The following is a 15,029-nucleotide window of genomic DNA, read 5'->3' as shown; positions in this document are numbered from 1 at the left end:
ACTTTCTCCCGTCAGCACACCAATTTCTGGCACCGTTACCCGAAAGGGATTGACAACCCCTTTAACACGTCGGGTTGTGAGTATTTGTTATTTGTGAGCAGGGGTTGTTTACGTTGTGTTGGTTGGTTCTCCTACTGGTTCGATAACCTTGGTTTCATATCTGAGGGAAATACCTACCGCTGCTATGCTGCATCATCCCTTCCTCTTTGGGGAAATACCGACGTAGCTTCAAGAGACATCATGGATGCACTTAACAATGGGTATCAATGCAGTGTATTGCAATGTCTTATCCGTATCAATGCAATATTGCAGCCTATTGCTATTTTTTATATGGGTATCAATGCTTTGTGTGCAAAATACCGCCATGACAACTTCTTTTTAATTTACTTGGGCAGGCTTTTCAGTGGCGGGCACTTAAAAAGTCCCACCACTCGTGCAAACATTACCAATGGCGGGTGTCCTGTCGACCACTGATGCCATGTTAGAAATGATGGGATGTTAGTGGCCAGTGCCCTCCACAAGTAGACATTATACACCAACCACTGCTAGCTTGTTGTGCAATAGTGCACCCTTATTGCACTTCCATACTTGAGTCACGTAAAAGGTTTAACCTAGGAAACGGTCTTCAAAATCTAGGTTCCATTATGTCCAATGAACATGCAAGGTGTTGTAACGGGTGAATCATGCTAGGGTATACAAATTTATGGAAATATGTGGGTCTTTAAACTTGTCTTAGAGATATGAGAATGATTACTTTAGGTTTGGGTACAAGAAAATCAATTTTTTGTTGATGTGAATGCTATTTATCCCTAGGCATTCTCTTATTTACCACTATAGTTCATAGTTTAAGTGTAAATATTTCCTTGGTGCCTTTTGAACATCAGCATAGATAGGTGGATTCTCATTCTAGAAAATAAGAGACATCTTCAATGCATAACAATTAAGAAAAACATGTTATTGCGGACAACAACAGTACGTTCAAGAAGTAACTTGTAGCTTCCCCACTATTGTTGAGCACATAAAGCTAACACTACAAGAAAACAACACATTAGGGCTCGTGAAGCAATTCATCCACCATCTGTGCAAGGTTGGGCTCACACTGGATACCGTCGATCCATCTCATGTTGATACGCACCATCTGAAGTTTCACTTGCAGTGCACTCTGAAGTTCCGGATCTGTGTAGTTTCTGAAGACCTTGGCAATCTCTTCTGCCTTTTCATTGGTAGTGAACTAACACCAAAAATAGGTAGTGCACTTAAGAAACGGTCATATGTTAAAATTGACTAAGAGTCTTTTCAATGGGAAATTTAGAACTTGCCAACTAAAGCCATAAAAGTTCATGTGGATGTACCAATGGAAGAATGTCGTGCACAATACTCCACAATAGGTCTCTTTTGGGAATAACCTTCAGGACACGGTCCCAGTTTTCCTACAAATGTAATGAAAGACATAAATGTAATTATATTCAGCTAATTTTCTAAAATATTTAATGGCCTACTAGCACTAACATGAATCATTTTCCATATCCCAAGGAAAAGCTGAATATATGAAAACTTGAAGCTTGTTTTAAAATTTCAGTGTCCCATGAGTACATTTCACGAGTTAGTTGAAGTTAGAAGATATAAATAGTTTACAAAAGAAATATACAAAACATTTGAGCTATTTTGTAAAGAATCTTCGTTGTGGTGCACCTGGTGAGTTGTTGTAAATTCATAAGTTATATACAATTCTCTATGTGGTAATATGCTTGTATCTTTTGGATTTAGTTAATAATAATTCCCTTTAACTATTTTCCTCTGCATTGATATACACAAACTAGTGACATACATAACAATCTGAACATCTGGTCATAGTCACGAACAACATGTGGATGTTGTGAATCACTCCGATAGGATTGTACTTCTATATATTGGTTGTCTAGGGACATGTTATTTCAAGCACAATGAAGAAATGGAAACTTTATATTTTTAATGTATGCCTTTATTTGTGTGTGTTGATTTCATCCTAGTTGGCGAATTCATTAGATAAAAATATAATTGATCTCCATTTACTAATGATCTCATTAGTGAATATTAAATTCAGTGACTCAAGAACAATATCCTTATCCAGGCAAGAAGATAATGTGCCTACAAAGAAATAGAGAACTCTTTCAGGACAAAAAAATCATCATTAAGAAGTTGTGTTAATTTATCATGGTAAGAGAAGTTACACACCTAAGACATGTAACTTTTCCTCCTCGTCACCAAAGTCCTTGTAGAGTTGTCGAAGAGAATCATATTTAAATCTATTTGAACTACAAACAGTTTGCATCACAGATAGGTATGCAGCCTGCACCACATTTTGGTCACAAAATTGAAGAAGCAACATAGACGCATGATGTGTAGTAAGGTAAGATTATTAGACCTTTCTGGTACCAGGAGAAAGGATAGAAGAGTTGTGATCATGGATTAAGGTGTCAAAGCGTCGAAGACCTTCACTTATGGTATGATCATGTCCAAGTTTTACAAGGGAAACCAAGAGAGTTTCTCTCAAACTTACTATTAGGTCTCCCTCACCATCCTTGGGATCCCAACCCAACTTTCTGAAAAGTAGAGTGCATAAAATGGTCATAGGAAAGGTATTGTAAGAATGAAAATATTTGTTATATGATTGAGCATATATTTGCCATCAAATAAAGAATATGCAACTAAACATGTAACTAGTGACGTAAAGATTGAAAATGTGACATGACATACAGAGTAGGTGGCAGAAGAATTTTAGTGACAAGCTTTTTGATGTCAGCAACCAAGTTAGGCGTAGCATCAATAGATACATGGTAAACAGTTATAGTTATCTGTAAAGCCAAAGGAAAATACATGGATAATTAAAATTTAGAAAACAAATAAAATTGAACTATTTGGAAAACTAGAATGTACATACAGCTTGTATGTGTGTCAAAACATTGTAGTCGGCTACTTCCCGACAAGCATACGCTATACATAGCAATGATGCTAGTGTGTCTTCTCTTGATATGGAAAGCATAAGTGAGTTCTCCAAAATTCCTGGAAATCTAATGTTAAAGTACTCCTTGAATCAAATATAACAAATAGATCATAATAGTGAAATATGTTACATACCAATTTTTTCCATTGAAGAGAACTCATTGGCCTCTAATGCGTTCTGAAGTCTAGTTTTAATTTCTTTGTCATACTTCACTCGATAAAACCCTGTTTCATTTACATTCAACTTAATCCAAATATTTCCACCCCTCTCCCGTTCACCACATACATCAAAATTATCATGCTTGTGTTTCAAAATGAATTTATTTGTTGATGAAGAGCATCTTAAAGTTATTGGCACATCCCACAAGCCAGCTCGAGAGGATCCATCTAGCACAAATTGGGCCTACAAGAAAGAAACAATATATGTGAACACAATTGACATATATATTATCGATAATTAGTGCAATTTAAGATATTATAAACATATACATGTAGCTTTTTTGTGCCATCCTATAGCATTGCCTATGAACTGCACTTATATCTATGATTTTGCCTATGTAGAGCATTATAAGTTAGAGTGCAAATAGTTTGCCACCCCTAGTAAATTGCTGAAAATAGTGTACAATTGTCAATGTGCATTTTGAAGGAAGAAAATTGGGCTTACAATGCCCAGTTTTGAGCATCTTAATTTCTTTTATAAATACCATGTAGTTTCTCTAGATTTGTATATTCCAATACATGCATGATAGAATATTTCCATGTGTTTGGTATGTTTAGTAGATCCCTTTTCAGACCAATTTACCTAACCACATATATAAAAAGTATGATTAATTAGCAATAAATAAAGGTTCAATGCACATTTTCTCCACTACAAGTGTGTAAAGGCCTACGTTTTTATATATAAGCAATCATAACTAGGCCAACAATAAGTCAAGGGAATGCATAAGTAATTCAAAACATACAATATGTATATGTGTATGGGATCTAGGGTCAACACTTGGATGAATGCACAACCAATACGTATGAAGGTTTACATTTTGTATAATGTTAGTTATTCAAGTTTTTGTTGATGGTTGAATAGTAGGGGAGCCCCCATTGTATATTTTTATACTAGAAGAGTAATGACAGTGTGTACAAATGCTACATGATTACATTAGTGGGGTGACCAACCCAAGGAAAGCTGAGCTAAACCATGGGTGATAATCATGTAATAAATGGGTCATGACCACAGGGTTTAACGGGTTGCGATGAAAATATTTAACATGATGGGCCACAAGTTTAATATCCAAATGAGTAGAGTTATGTACCAAAATTACCTGTTCAACTTGGATTCCTTTCCCTTTATGTTTTATATTAATTATAGGATACCCTGGTTGCTTTGTCCACGTACTCATGAAATCCTTGAATGGCTCGCCAGTTTCTTCTTCAAGCACGACCCATAGATCCTCTGTTTTAGCATTTGAGTAGGCATACTTTTGTATATATTTCTTCAATGCTATCTAAAAGTTTTTTACAATTAGTACATAATGATGCACACAACCCATAAAGAGATAGTGAGTACTCCCTCCATCCCAAAATTCTTGTCTTAGATTTTTCTAGATACGGATGTATCTAATACTAAAATGTGACTTGATACATCCGTATTTAGACAAATCTAAGACAAGAATTTTGGGATGGAGGGAGTATTATACAACAATTCATGGCATTAAGTCTTTCACAGCTCATACTTTAGGCTATTCGGAGTAATGTAGACTTGCTGACAAAATACATAACATTAACCGTCATGTTAAAGTCTCAATTGATGTTCTCATTTTGTACATAGAAAATGTAGACTTACTCCTTGACACCAATGGAATATAAGTGGTCACATAAATGGTATGTGTGCATCAAATTCATTTATACAAAAAAATACTATTTACACCCATTTAATAATAGAAAACGGTATCATAGTGTCACACAATCCACCAAGAATTCAATTAATTGGTTAAGAGTGGTTTTGTACACTTATAAGTAATATACGAAGTGCACTATATACATAACAATATAAAACACCACCTGAAAACGCTCTGCTCCAATGTAGCTATGTATCATTTGAAGAATAGAAGCGCCTTTAATATAAATGATGTCGTCAAAAATCCTAACGATTTCATTGATATGGTGTATTTCAACCTGGGCATAAGAGGAATAACATTGAAAATATGAAATGGTTTACATGTCAACATTTAGAAATGGAAAATTTATGGCAACCAATTGAATCTTTGTTTATTAACTTGCCAAAATTGATGCCTAATACAATACATGAAACTAAAAGGATTTTTGTATCGGTTTCCATATTCCATTGTAAATTTCAAAAGATTACACATAGAATCAAAAAGTGTCATCAAACTACTAGGAAAACTTTTGATTGAAGAGATTACACATCAGGCAACATGCATAATTAAACCTTTTCCAAGAGCCCCCTTGTTCTTCCCCGGATGCTTCTCTCGCTGTATGCCAACCCGGACCAACATTTGTCTTTCATTTGTGCGAAAAACAATATCCTAGATTCAATGTTTCAGAGATTTTACAAAATCATGCTTTGTTACAACTATTTTAGAGGACCTCTTATACGAAAATACATTACTTATCAATGTTTTATATGCACCCTTGAGTAATAGAGAAGATGGATGATGAAACACCTACTACTAATACAACAAGGATAGAGTGCGAGGAAGGAAGTATGTTGTGAGACATTTATGCCTTTTTCAATAATTTACTTTTTCAATGGCTAAATTTTGTTTTACAACAAATCGAAGAAGATAAGAGAGATCAAACAAAAGTGGGATGGATGCTATATTTAGTAGAATCTACCCATGACATATCATGTAGGATGATGTTCATCGTGGCGATGTGAAGCATGGGTTCTTCAACCACTATTTCCTGGGCCCCACTCCCACACTAACTTGGGTGTTTAGATCCATCTAGAGCTAGAAGAAATCTCTGAATCCGACTCACACTCCAACGTAGGAACATCATTAATATCAAAGATGGTTGGAAATTAAATCAATGTATCCATATATACTAGCTGAAATGTTTAGGAATGATGCCATATTAGTGCCTAATCAAAGCATATGTAATAGAAAAATCATCGTTGTAAGTGGTTGCCAACTATATCAGACATAACATTATATACTATGTTATCATGTAGTAGCAAGTGTCCTCTCCATGAGGTATACTCACCTAGTAAATCCATGTGTGAACTATGAGGGGTTTAATGAGGTGCTGATAAAAGATTCAAAGTAGATAGAACTGAATGCTCTAATATATGTACCAACCTGATACTCTATTATGTAACCTGATTCCACACTCTCTCATTGATATTAATCAAACACATTACATGGGTACAATGGGCATTGACCTTAAAAAAGAGATGCAACACCATGAGGGGAACCTTTATTACTAAGAATAAACCCAACATACTACGGCCTTAGCAAGCAAGTACAAGTGAAAGCATTGCATTCGAGGAATTGGTGACACTACTACGTACCCCTCTAAGCTCTATCAAATAATTGGAATGAGTGAGAGGATACACCTTTCCTTCCTAATTTCCAGGCATATAAGCCATCCTTTAAATTTATAAGTACACATGAGGTGTCGTTGGGAATGCTCTACCATGTGAGATGCGCAATCTAGACTTGTTAGACTAGGTTTCACTGTAGGTCATGTTTTTTTGCATGTTGGCTTCATGTGGGATACACATATGGGGAACAGGATGGATGAAAATTATATTATAATATTGATTAAAGTATCCGAGTAATCTTAGCCAACATTGATATGAAGATTTTTAATAATTTTTATCATGTGATTTCAGTTCACTGGGATACAATGTTCAATATTTATATTCCTAACATTTTTCCATATGTGGATTTAGAAATTGTTCTCATATTCCGTTGACCTGTGAGGGTCAATAGGAATGCTAAGAGATGTGTGGGTGAAGCAAGGGTTTGAGCCTATCAGGGCCTCTGCATGTCTTTAAAAATGAAGGAAGGAGAAACAAACATTCATAAGAGGGCCAAGATCTCAGAGAGGAAGATGAGGGATGTCGACCAAGTAAAATGCATTAACAATGGAGCAAAAAAGCTTCTCGTGAAGGACGAGGAGAGAAAAAATAGATGTCGAGAATATTTAACAAGATGTTTAATGGAGAGAATGATAACTCTGAATTGAGCTGGATGACTCCTTTGATGATACCAATAGATGTTTTGTGCGGCGAATCCAGTAGTCTGAGGTCAGCAAGGCTTTAAAAAGGATGATGGGAGGCAATGTGATTGGCCCTGATTGTATCCCCATTGATGTGTGGTGAGTCCTTGTAGACATAGCGATAGTATATAGCCCCTGGCACTGACAGCATTCCTACTGAGTTTTATCAATGGTGTTGTGAAATTGTGCAACATCACATCATGAATTTGTTTGCTTCCTTTCACTCTATAACCCTTAATTTTCATAGATTGAACTATGGGATTATTACTTTGTTGCCTAAAATTAGTAGGGCCAAGAAAATTCAACAATTTAGACCGATATGTTTGCTTACATGTCCCTACAAGCTGATTACCAAGGTCCTAGATAGTAGGGTGGCACTGTTTGTTGATAAGTTGTTTAGTGTGCACCAGAATGCTTTTATTGACCACATAACTATCATGGATGGTATCCTCTCCCTGCATGAAATACTTCATCATACTTATATTAAGAAAATAACTGGGATTGTCACTAAGCTTGATTTTGAGAAAGCCTATGACAAGGTCAATTGGGACTTTATAATTGACTGCCTTAAGATGAGGGTGGTTTGGGCCTACATGGTGCAACTGGATGAAATGCATCATGTATAATGGACTATTAGTGTGAAGCTAAATATTACTCATGGGCCCTACTTTCAAAGTCACAAGGGGGTGAGGCAAGGGAACACCCTATCTACTTTTGCGTTTGGCATGGTTATTGAGTACTTGTGTAAGATGGTTTTGAATGCACAAATATAAACTTCTGCTTGGTATTGCCCCTGACCTAATTGACAATGGGGTAGCCATTTTGTTGTATGCTGATGACACAGTATTGTGTATTCATTATGATCCCAATAAAGCTCTCTAAATCTTAAAATGTTACTCTATATGTTTGAAATGATGTCCGGGTTGAAGATTACTTTTTAAAAAGTACAAAATTATGTGTGGGATGCGATGGTGAGATACTTAAATCAATGCAGATATATTCAACAATCAGATTGGGCATTTTCCTATGAAATATCTTGGAGTGCATGTTAGATTCTCCTATTTGAGGGGATGGACTTGGACTTCATTGAATCTAAATACATCAAAATACGTGACACGTGGATTGGAAATACTGCATCCTCTGGTGGTAGGCTCACTTTGTTGAATGTGAATCCCTCTAATATTGCTTACTAATATATGTCTATGTTTTTAATGTGTAGAACTTTCATTAAGACATTAGACAACACAAAGAAGGAGATTTTCTGGCAAGTTAGTAAAGAAAAGAAGAGGTATCACCTGATTAAATGGTCCAAATTTGCAAATCTAAGAAAAAGGGGGCCTTGGGGATAAGGATATACATAAGTAAAACATCAGTCTACTCTCCAAGTGGTGGTGAACACCGGAGAAAAAACTGGTCTATGGCAGTATATTATAAATGCCAAGTATTTTAAAAGAGCTATCATGGCTGTTGTTAGAGATAAAATTCAATGATTCACCTTGCTAGAAAGCTATCCTTCAGGTGAAAGAATATTATATCGCTGATAGGAAAATTGATGTTCAATCTTGGGATACTGCAAGATTATGGAAGGACCCCTTAAAGGACAAAATTCCTCTTGCTGGAAAGTTCCCCCAACTTTTCAGCATCTGCAATTATCAAGATTGTACTATTAATAAGTGCCTAGAGGCTGATAGTACTTCCCTTTCCAGAAGGAGACCAAATCCTGACCTCAGTGAGCAATCGAACTGCGTTATGGAGCTAGCCAAGAGACTTTGTATCTCCATTGATGGTGATGTTGTTAGATGGCCACTTGGACCAAAATGTTGCTTCATTACTATGTTTATAATCTTTTGGAGGAAAACCTATCTGATAGTGACTATAGCTGGATATGGCAAGCGAAACTTCCTTCTAAAATTCAGATTTTTCTGCGGCAACTTTTCCTGGATGCGGGTTTAACAAGGTATCAGACGAAAAGGAGGAACTAGAAGGTAAACCTAAATGTTCCTTTGCGGTGATTGAGAGACATCACAACCCCTTTTCTTCCTGTGCCCGATGGCTACAGTACCCTGGCGTACTGTGGCTAGCATGTTTGGTATCGATCTGTGCCCAGACAATGTGTGAACTTATTCTTGTCGGTCTTTTTTCTTCCTCCGAGGGTAGGGGGACTTACTATACTATTGGTTTAGTTGCTATATGTTGGGCTATTTGGAACTATGGCAACAAGGTGACATTTGAATTCAAAACTCTCAAAACCCTGTTTGAAGTTGTTTTTTCTACTAGTGCTTTTGTTGACATATTGTGCAGGACTGCTGAATTTTGAAGATGTTGTTGATTTGAGGAAGGGCGCCAAGATGTTGAGGGACAAAACTTCAAACATGATGTGGATTTGCACTGCTCTTCAAGATGGGGGCGACACTTGATGCCTTCCTAGTGCTTCTGGCCTACTTCATACATGCTCCATTTGTGTTTTGGCTATGTCTGTTATTTAGTGCATTTTGCCACTTTTGTCTACCCCCATGTGTGGGTGTTTGTCCTTTTTGCTCATGTGCGAGCATAGAACCTTGGTATGATAGTAATAGTCTATATGGTGTTATCGGGTTTTCGTACTGACGTGGGTATCTTGATGTTGAGTGTCTGCAATGCGTTTCTCGGTGATGACCTTATCTTTTGGTCAAATAAGATGCCTGAAGAATGGATGCGGGGTATATTATACCAATCCGCAGGAACAAGGGTGGTGTTCAATGTTGTACTAACAACTATATTAAGCTAATGAGACATACAATGAAGCTATATAAGGGAGAGAGTCATTGAGCACCTCTTAAGAAGAATGGAAAGTGTGACCAAAATTCAGTTTGGTTTCTTGCCTTGGACGTTGACCATGGAAGCCATTTTCTTCATATGGCAACTAATGGACATTGACCAAGGAAGGACATGCATATAGTGTTCATTGTCTTGGATAAGGCCTATGATAAGATATTGTGGAATGTCATGTGGTGGGCCTTGGAGAACCACAAAGTCGCAACAAAGTAAACTGCCTCATCAAGGACATTTACAATAATATTGTGACAAGTGTTCGAACAAGTGATGATGACACTAATGATTTTCCAATTAAAATAGGACTGCACCAAGGGCGAGTTTTGAGCCCTTATGTTTTATACTTTGTGGTTGATGAGGTAACAAGGGATATAGAAGTAGATATCCCATGGTGTATGCCCTTTGCGGATAATGTGGTGCTAGTCAATGATAGTTGGACGAGGGTTAATGGAAAGTTGGAGTTTATTAGACATACTTTGGAATCAGATGTCTTTAGGCTTAGTAGAACTAACAATGAGTATATGGGGTGTGGTTTCAATACTACTAGGTATACAGAGGAAGGAGGTTTGTCTTGATGGGCAAGCAATACCTCAGAAGGACACCTTCCTATATTTGTGGTCAACGATGTAGAAGGATGGTGATATCAACGAAGATGTGAGCCATCGAATCAAAGCTGGATGGATGAAGTGGAACCAAGCTTCTAGTGTCCTCTATGACAAGAGAGTGCCACAAAAGCCGAAAGGCAGGTTCTAAAGAATGAAAATTCGACATGAGATGTTGTATGGCATTGAATGTTGGCCAACTAAAAGGCGACATGTCCGACAGTAAGGAGTATCACACATGCACATGCTAAGATGAATATGTGTCCATACAAGGAAGGATCGGGTCTGGAATGATCATATATGCGATAGAATTGGTGTAGCACCGATTGAATAGAAACTTCTCCAACATCGTCTGAGATGGTTTGAGCATATACAATGCATGCCTCTAGAAGCGGCGGTACATAGCGAGCGGTTAAAGTGTGTTGGTAATGTCAAGAGAGATTGGGGTAGACCAAACTTGACATGTGAGGAGTCTGTAAAGAGGGATATGAAGGACTGGAATATCACTAAAGAACTAGCCATGGACAGGGATGAATGGAAGTTAGCCAGCCATGTTCCAAAACCATGACTTGGTTTTAGAGACCTTATGGATTTCTACTCTAGCATACCCCCAACTTGTTTGGGACTGAAAAGCTTTTTTGTTGTTGGTGGTGTATTCCGTTGACCTGTCAGGAGTCCCCAACCCAAGAATTAATAGGATTCAAAATTGACATACTGTATATGAATTATCATCATATAGTCATGTCAAAAGTAAAACTTACGAGATACTCGTATTTCAACAACAATAGAGTTTTACCATAGGTTCTATGTGCACATAGAATCTATGCAAAAGCATATAAATAAATGGCATATGCAATGAATAACAAGTACAACCCAATGATCATGCCATACCACATCAACAAGCAATGTGATTACCTCTATAGGATGAGACCCTGCTATTGAATCCAATTTAAGAGTAGACATTGTGTTCTCAAGAAAATCCAGCAAAATATTCCACTTCTGAAAAAAAGGAATCTACTGCTTGATAGCTCATCTGTTAACAAACTAGCTCATTAAGTATAGATAATTATCATGGTACATAATTCTTGAAAATTTGAGTCATCAAATTACCCATGTAGCAAATCCCTCGTTTAACCATAAGTGATTCCACCATTCCATGGTTACAAGATTTCCACACCATTGATGAGCCAATTCATGTGCCACAAGTACTGCAATCTAAAAAATAGATTTTGGAATCTACAAACAAAGTATGTCTTCAAAAACTTCAACCATAGAAAACAGATGTATAGTAGAATAACATAATTATTGTTAGTTGAAGTAATGTAATTCCCTTATGCATCATTTAGGTAAGAAAGCCTATTTTCTGAAGTCATGTATAGTAAATGATGAAAGAAATGTTACAAATAAGTTTATGATTTACGGTCTATACTTCCTGTAGTTTTGTGGATGTTGTAGATGGACCATCAAAAAGAAAGACCGTGGGATGGAAAGTGATCAGTCCGTAATTCTCCATTCCCATCCAATTAAATTCAGGGATACTAATCATATCCAACTTAGCGAGTGCATAGGGAGTGCCAAAGTAACTATGATAATTAAGAAAAAACACTTGGTTAGTCATTATATCTGATAACATCCATAGCTTAAAAGACATCAGTATGATCACTTATGTTCTTCTCCTAAAACCTATTTAATTAATTGCAAAGGGTATGTTCACATCTTACTCATTATAGAAATCCAATGACTTCACCCCAACATCCAATGCCAACTTCCCTTGTGAACTCTTACCAACTTCAGTGTACACACGAACTTTAGTGCCTAAATAAAAAGAACAATGTAAAGTGATAATAACAATTTAATGGATTAGGTGAATCTTATATGAAAAATGGAGCTCATACCTTTCGATGTTACATCCTCAACAAAGTCAAAAATACCAACAACCATGGCAACTAAATAAGTTGACATGAGAGGTGATTCCTCAAAATGGATAATCCTCATAGAACCACGCACTATCTCACTAGATATAGGCATGTTGGAAAGTGCTACCATCTCAGATGAAACTTCTAATGTTACCTTGAACTTCGCCTAAAAGATTGAGATAATGCAAGAAAAAGTTAGCAAACAGAGATGAATGCACTGAAGCCCTTGTTCACATACATGAGAGGAAAAATTAAGGTATAACTAGAGGAATTAGAATCGTTTTCCCTATAAACACATACTTAACTTATGAGTACATGGCCAGTGGTGCTTCAAGAACAAAAATGATAGATCAATCATCTAGAAAATCTAGATATCTCAGTAACAATGAGATGATAATAACCTTAAAAGCAGGCTCATCCCAACAGGGAAAGCATCGCCACGCATACACAGGCTGAAACTGTGTCACCGCCATGTGTGTCGTCTTACCCTTATACTGATATTTACTGAACTCAAAATACATCACAAATCATGAACCATCAAAGATAATAGTATTAGTTCTGCAAAAATACTACCCAAATGCAAGTCTGTTTTGTAGTTTCAACATTGATAGGACTAATTGTAAACTGGCTAGCGAATGTGGCATCCTACAATGTTTTGAGCATACGGGAACCGATAGTTCATTTGTTCTCTCTTCTACTGTATATAGCTCCATGAAACCATTCAGGAAACCTTGAAAAAAGGAGAACCGGCCCGTCTCACCCGCCCCGCTCCCGCGAGCGGGAGGACGAACCCTTGTTCCGCCGCCAGCTCTTTCCTGCCCCTTCCTCCCCCTCGCCGTCGCTTGCTTGCGCCACCGGTGACGGGGCCTCTTTTCTCCCCTCCTCGCGAGGTTGCTAGTGCGGGGTGGCGAACTCACAGGAAGCGCGGTGCTATCCGGGGCGCCGTGGCACGGCTGCGGCGGCGTCTCTGATGACGGGGGTGGGCTGGTGCGGCGCGCGAAGGGTTGTGTGCCGGCATCTGGTGGGGCGTGCTCAGCCGGGAGGTGATGGCAGCTCGAGGGGTTGCGTTCATCTGCGTCGGCCTCCTCCGCCCAATTTGTCCCGTCGAGCGGCGCGGGCTGCGGCAACGCAAGCTGGTGGATACTACCTTGCTCTGCAGCAGTGGTGGCGCGGGATGAGGGACTAAGCACTCCCGCTGATCTCCGGCCAGATCCACTCGGATCTGGCCCCTTAGTCAACGACGGGTGGCTCGGGGGGATGGCAGCGGCCTGTTGGAAATATGCCCTAGAGGCAATAATAAATGGTTATTATTATATTTCTTTGTTCATGGTAATTGTCTATTATTCATGCTATAATTGTATTGTCCGGAAATCGTAATACATGTGTGAATACATAGACCACAACGTGTCCCTAGTAAGCCTCTAGTTGACTAGCTCGTTGATCAACAGATAGTCATGGTTTCTTGACTATGGACATTGGATGTCATTGATAACGGGATCACATCATTAGGAGAATGATGTGATGGACAAGACCCAATCCTAAGCATAGCATAAAAGATCGTGTAGTTTCGTTTGCTAGAGCTTTTCCAATGTCAAGTATCTTTTCCTTAGACCATGAGATCGTGCAACTCCCGGATACCGTAGGAGTGCTTTGGGTGTGCCAAACGTCACAACGTAACTGGGTGACTATAAAGGTGCACTACGGGTATCTCTGAAAGTGTCTGTTGGGTTGGCACGGATCGAGACTGGGATTTGTCACTCCGTGTGACGGAGAGGTATCTCTGGGCCCACTCGGTAATGCATCATCATAATGAGCTCAATGTGACTAAGGCATTAGTCACGGGATCATGCATTGCGGTACGAGTAAAGAGACTTGCCGGTAACGAGATTGAACAAGGTATTGGGATACCGACGATCGAATCTCGGGCAAGTAACATACCGATTGACAAAGGGAATTGCATACGGGATTGATTGAATCCTCGACACCGTGGTTCATCCGATGAGATCATCGTGGAACATGTGGGAGCCAACATGGGTATCCAGATCCCGCTGTTGGTTATTGACCGGAGAGGCGTCTCGGTCATGTCTGCATGTCTCCCGAACCCGTAGGGTCTACACACTTAAGGTCCGGTGATGCTAGGGTTGTAGAGATATATGTATGCGGAAACCCGAAAGTTGTTCGAAGTCCCGGATGAGATCCCGGACGTCACGAGAGGTTCCGCAATGGTCCGGAGGTGAAGAATTATATATAGGAAGTCCAGTTTCGGCCACCGGGAAAGTTTCGGGGGTTACCGGTATTGTACCGGGACCACCGGAAGGGTCCCGGGGGTCCACCGGGTGGGGCCACCTATCCCGGAGGGCCCCGTGGGCTGAAAGTGGAAGGGAACCAGCCCTTAGTGGGCTGGGGCGCCCCCCTTGGGCCTCCCCCCATGCGCCTAGGGTTGGGAACCCTAGGGGGAGTTCCCCCTTGCCTTGGGGGG

General features: G+C 38.9%; 1 pseudogene; it reads right to left on the bottom strand.

Moving 5' to 3' along the window:
- Nucleotides 1–1,048: 1,048 nt before the first annotated feature.
- Nucleotides 1,049–15,029, bottom strand: part of LOC123120299 (aminopeptidase M1-C-like) — a 27,034-nt pseudogene continuing 13,053 nt past the window's right edge.

Source organism: Triticum aestivum, chromosome 5D (genome assembly GCF_018294505.1).
Source record: "Triticum aestivum cultivar Chinese Spring chromosome 5D, IWGSC CS RefSeq v2.1, whole genome shotgun sequence".
NCBI classification, from domain to species: Eukaryota; Viridiplantae; Streptophyta; class Magnoliopsida; order Poales; family Poaceae; genus Triticum; species Triticum aestivum.
The sequence above is the reverse complement of the archived record's forward strand: the minus strand, read 5'-3'. Positions and strand labels throughout refer to the sequence as shown.